This window comes from Pieris napi, chromosome 21 (genome assembly GCF_905475465.1).
Source record: "Pieris napi chromosome 21, ilPieNapi1.2, whole genome shotgun sequence".
NCBI lineage: Eukaryota > Metazoa > Arthropoda > Insecta > Lepidoptera > Pieridae > Pieris > Pieris napi.
Window position 1 is genome coordinate 4,622,936 of NC_062254.1, and position 5,790 is coordinate 4,628,725.

The 5,790-nt window shown below is 35.2% G+C and overlaps 1 long non-coding RNA gene across 1 annotated transcript; it reads right to left on the bottom strand.

The window, feature by feature from the left end:
• Positions 1-4,536: 4,536 nt before the first annotated feature.
• Positions 4,537-5,024, bottom strand: LOC125060509. Its single transcript, XR_007118872.1, has 2 exons — positions 4,805-5,024; positions 4,537-4,740 (listed from the first exon to the last, which is right to left on the bottom strand). It is a non-coding gene; the product is annotated as an uncharacterized LOC125060509 (long non-coding RNA).
• Between the last annotated feature and the right edge of the window lie 766 nt (positions 5,025-5,790).

The window sequence follows — 5,790 nt, forward strand, 5'->3', positions numbered from 1 at the left end:
AACCTTCCCATCGGTCCAATCGGCTTCCCTAAAGTGCTGGCTTGCACTCCAAGTACTAGAGCCACGTCAAGGCTTGGACCTTGGGGGGGACACGCTGAAGCCACTAGGCCAACACTGCTCATTTCGAGCTCACGAGAATTATGCTCGTAGATAAAAAGTTTGCTACTTGGACATTTAGAATTACTAATCTTTTGGATTTGCTTAAGTGACCCAGGCAAAACAACAGACCACATAATCTATGATGGGAAGACGATCTTAGCAATATGTTCGATGTGACTTGAGAATACTTGATAACACAATTCCGGGTAACTGGAGGTTGATGAACACGTCCTAGAAATGGACCTGAATAATGGTTGATGTCATCGCGTACCGTAGTCTTGAGTCAGTTGTAAGTACAATCTGTATGAAACTGCTACAATTAATTACTTTGGCCAATTCCAAAATGCTAATATAATTTAGAATCATGGCTACTGGACCAGAAGTTCAGTGGCTGTTGGGCTCACGTAATAGGCTGTATAATTTTAATAATGATTAAAATTTATTTAATGAATATTACACTCATTTGTTTGGATTTCATCATTGAAACGTAGATAAAATGATGGCCGGTAAAATTGTTTTGTCTACCGAAATTGCCATTAAAATTTAATTTAATTATAATCTAGAGTCATGTACTCTGTCGCTATCCTTACACATATGTATTTCAGTGGTTATTGAAGCCCAATGACCATAGTTCAAGTATATATTAAAAGATTCAAAACATTAAAAAATAGTGCATTTTGATCTTCTTTTGGCACGTTAGGGAAAAATGATGAAGGTTTTTATATTATGTCGTTTATTCTACAAACGTAGAATAAGGCAAAAGATAAAAATTTTGAAATGATTTTTATATTGTAAGAAATATAACTAAAGAAGAAAAACTTCTAACGCGTGTACATAAGTACACCCACGTATTTTTATTCCTAATTGGATTAATTGCTACGAGATATAGAATAAACATGATTTTTATTTACTAATGAAGGTCAAAAGAATTTAAGAAAATTGTTGATTCTAGTTACAGTAATCTTAAACTTTCTTGTTTAACAAAACTTAGAGTTTTAATTGCCAAATAAATTTAGTCATTTTCGTTTGCGAAAGCTACGAACGAAAGGGTTATTCAAGTAAATAACGAGTGACAAAGGTTAACTTAGGACTCAAGTTCAGCCAAGATCCAATTACAAAGGCGTCGGCAAAGATGTTCACTACGAAAATTATTACGGTAATTTTTCACTGTAAATTTACTCGGATTTAACTTGGATTATACCGGGTGTTAATAAAATCAGTCGTACTTACTCGACCAAAATTCAATAGCAGTATAAATATTTCCAGTAGTAATTGGCTTTGAAACAAGAGAATACGAGGGGTATTAAGATACGATGAGGTTAATTTTTGAATTTTAAGATTACAATTTATGTATGTATAATAATAACCAACCACAATTACAATATGCTTTTATTACAACCACAATTTTTTTGCTCCGCAGCAAAATGGGACCATTTTGCTGCGGAGCAAAAAAATTGGTACCGCTTTCAGGGCAGTGAGAATGTAAAACAAAAGACGATCGTGTACTCCGTTTGATTTTTATAGTCTTTTGTTTTATACTTAATTTATGCATAGCACGATAGAGCAATGCAGCCTGTATGGTAGTAAACAAAACTGTACATAGCCTTGGCATTTTGACATCAATTGTAAAAAAGAAGAGATGTTAATATAAATACAAGGTTGTAGTAGTTTTATTACAATGAGACACTGTGATATCCCGTTAAAATAATTTACCAGCTGATCAAACAAACACGTCAAATTAAGAAAAGTAATTATATTTTATTATTTTTAAAATATAAGCTAAAAGTACAAAACAAACGTATGCTCACAAATCACACTTACTCGCTAATTCTAAAAAATTAAAGCTCACTGAAAGTGGACCGAAACCTTTTTTAATAAAAATAAACGGTCTTGTCTAGACGAATAGATTTTAGTTATTGTTTCACCTAATAATACTCACGAACTATGAAACTATTTTTACTAAATTGAAATATGCAAAGTAATTCTTTAATGATGCACATATATCAAAGTAGAAAAAAGTTCTATAGTCCATGGAAAAAAAAGTTATTTGTTCGTCAAGCCTGCGGATAACATTATACTTTATTATCGAAACATACAATTTATTTATCTATTGAAATAAACAAATATTTAACTTTTAATATGCAATACTAGCTCAACAATTTTAACGCACACACATAAACATAGAAAGTCTCTGTGACTTCGGAATCGGTATTGTTATGACTATTGTAGCGGCATAGACAAATAAAAGTAGACCGAGGGGCAAGTGGAATGTGGCATGAAAATATATGAAAACACGTCTCACCGATCGTCTCTGCTCTTCACTTGTCTCCCTGGGAGAAGACCACAAATAAAAGTGTAAGCTCAAGCGTAAGTGCAAGCGCAGGCGTAAGCACAAGCGTAAGCACATGAAGCGTGACCTTGCGTCGGCGGTTGTAAGTCTTTTCTGCAGCGCAAGAGCAATGGTCCTACACTTGGGTATGGCAAGAGAGACCGAGTGTTGTTTAGGTTATGGGTTCGGTAAGGACACAAAATAAGTACAGAGAGGGCTATAGGTACTTGGATGGCGTGAACAGCTACTAAAAATTACAGAGAACGGTGGCTGATTCTTATATTCTTCTTAGATTCTTATATACCGCTGGTTCACTTTTCTTATTATTAATATTTGAAGACCGCAAACCTTGATACATACACATTTCACACTTTCATAAATGAACACCAAGTACGTATTTGTACAGTTTACTACCGAGTTAATAGGTAAGAATAGAAGAAGAGAATTAACGATAAATAATAATAAGAGAAAATGTATGTTTACGAATTTTACGACATCTTTTATTGTTCGACATCTCATAAAATTTAAAGTCTACTTTATGACCGTATCAGTTTTAAGATTGGGACGTGAATGGCTTTTAGAAATGAATGTAAAAAACGTGTGACACTTCTGGACTGCCGCGGTAAAGCTATTGTATAGCATTTTTTATCAACTTAAGCAATTATAATTATTATTTTTTGATTTATGGAGTATTTTTTTTATATTAATTTAATCTACCACTCTACCAGACTCAGACTAACACGCCTATATAGACTGTCTCACTCTAACGCGTACCGGCTGCACTGGCCGCTCTTACGATACGTCACCGATCACGCCAGACCGATGTGAGACGCAGTATGCGTTCCGTCCCGCTCTAACGCGTATTGACCGCACCTATATTACATCATCGCGTGTTAGGTTATTATTTTCGCTACGGAATTTCTTGATTCGGTCGCCGCGCTCAAAGCCCGCGATAAAATCTATGCAATATCTTAAAAACTTGAACAAATATAACTGTGTCTATTTCATTAGTAACTTTTTTTTGCATTTATGATACTTTTTTCAAGGATAGTACGAAAGCCTTAACATTTACTTGACGAAAAGTATTGTTTATAACTGCAAGTTTACAGACATATTTTATTAGCATTACATTTAATAAAGTTTTCTGGTGAAGACTAAATTATCTTTCCAAACTCTTCCAGCATAAATGAAAGTTTATGTCAATTTCCACTGAAAATCCTTGAGTACGTAAGTACGAGTAATAGATTGGCTAAGTAATTGATTAAAAGTGATGGCAATAAAGGCTTTATTCCCTAACCTTGGTTACACTCAAATAATTGATAAGAAAAACATTAAATTATTTTGTATTTAGAATCCAGTTATATGGCCAAGTTTTCCTCTGCTATGTCCTGAGCTAGCCGCTCCATATCTTCGGTATGCCATCTCCCCATCATTTTACTTGACGTCCTCACTTCCTTTTGCCTCCTCTTGGATACCATTCTAATACATCTTTTTTCCATTTCTTTTTTTGCTATAATGTAGGGTTCATCCCTAGGGGTTGGGGGGTAATGGGGGAGAACGGATTTAACATCTTTCCAGCCCCAACTGTCAACCTCACCTGCACGCGCGGACAACACATCATCATAATAATAATAATAATAATAAGTCATTTAATCATTTAGGTACAATTTGTACTCTTATGCATGTCAACTCTCCATCTTACAGCGGCACTAGTGCCCACACATTGTCATCGTCTATAAATTCCCGAACAGTGTAATATCCTCCCTTTGTTAGGGTTTTCTTGATGCAAAGCTTAAACTCATGTATCGGAAGTTTGGTTACACGGTCCGGAATCTTGTTAAATATCTGTATACATTTCCCCATAAATGAGTGAGCAGTTTTATTAAGTCTGAAAGCTGGAAAATCAAGTCTATTCCTACTTCTTGTGTTTAAATTGTGACAGTCACTGCGCTTTATAAATTTATTAATGTTTTTATAAACGTACATAATATTTTCAGACACATATTGGGAGGCAACTGTTAAAATACCAATCTCTTTAAATAATTCTCTTAGCGAGTCACGCGGTTTTAATTTGTATATAGCGCGTATTGCTCTTTTTTGTAAAACAAAAATATCTTGAATATCGGCCGCTGAGCCCCACAACAATATACCATATGTCATAACACTATGGAAGTAACTGAAGTATACAAGCCTCGCCGTTTCGACATCAGACATCCATCTAATCTTTCTTATCGCAAAAGCAGCCGAACTAAGTCTTGCCGATAGATTTGTAATATGGGGCTTCCATTGCAAACGAGAATCTAGAGTGATCCCTAAAAATACAGTTGAATCAACACATTGAATTATTTCCTCATTAATATTAATGTTTGTACTGACCTGTTTTACGTTAGGCAAAGAAAATCTAATACATTTTGTTTTATTAGAATTTAGTAACAAGTTATTATAAGTAAACCAACACATAACTCGGGAAAGGGCATCATTTACCTCGTCAAAATTTATTGCGTTCCTACTGATTTTAAAAATAAGAGATGTATCATCTGCAAATAATACCGTTTCACATAAGTTATTTATATAAAATGGCAGGTCATTTATGTAGATAAGAGCAACGGCCCCAATATCGACCCCTGAGGCACACCCATGAGAATAGGAGCTCCTAAAGACTCTGCTTTATTTATAACCACTTTTTGTAATCGGTCACTCAAGTATGAATTTATTATTTTTATTGAGTTTGCTGAGACGCCATAATACTGTAATTTTCCCAATAATGTTTTATGCTCTACACAGTCAAAAGCCTTGGACAGGTCACAGAAGACAGCTAAAGCATCCTGTTTATTTTCCCAGGCATCGAATATTTGCTTCATGAGCTCCACACCCGCATCCGTACTACATCTACCCTTAGTAAAACCGAATTGTCTATCATGAAATAGTTTATTTAATCTAAAATGTGAAAGCAATTGATTATGAATAATTTTTTCAAATATTTTACTTAGAGTTGGTAAAATTGATATAGGGCGGAAATTCGTGGGGTCCGATTTGTCTCCAGACTTAAATAAAGGAATAATTTTACTATATTTCATGAGATTGGGAAAAACCCCATCATCGATACATCTATTAAAAATAATCGTTAGATAAGGAATCCGCGGCGGTATTCCTATACCGTGGTCCCCCTGCTAGATAACAGACGAGGCAATGGCGACCGAGCAGTGGCGGTATAACCACATACCTGACCAGAGGTCAGAAGAGGCTACAGCGGCCTTGGGGTTCAAATAACCCCTAAAAGAACTGGTGCAGAAGGCAACGGGAAACCACTGCAGCTAATCTCCCGAGAAAATCGTTATGGAAGTGGACACAAAAGAATCACG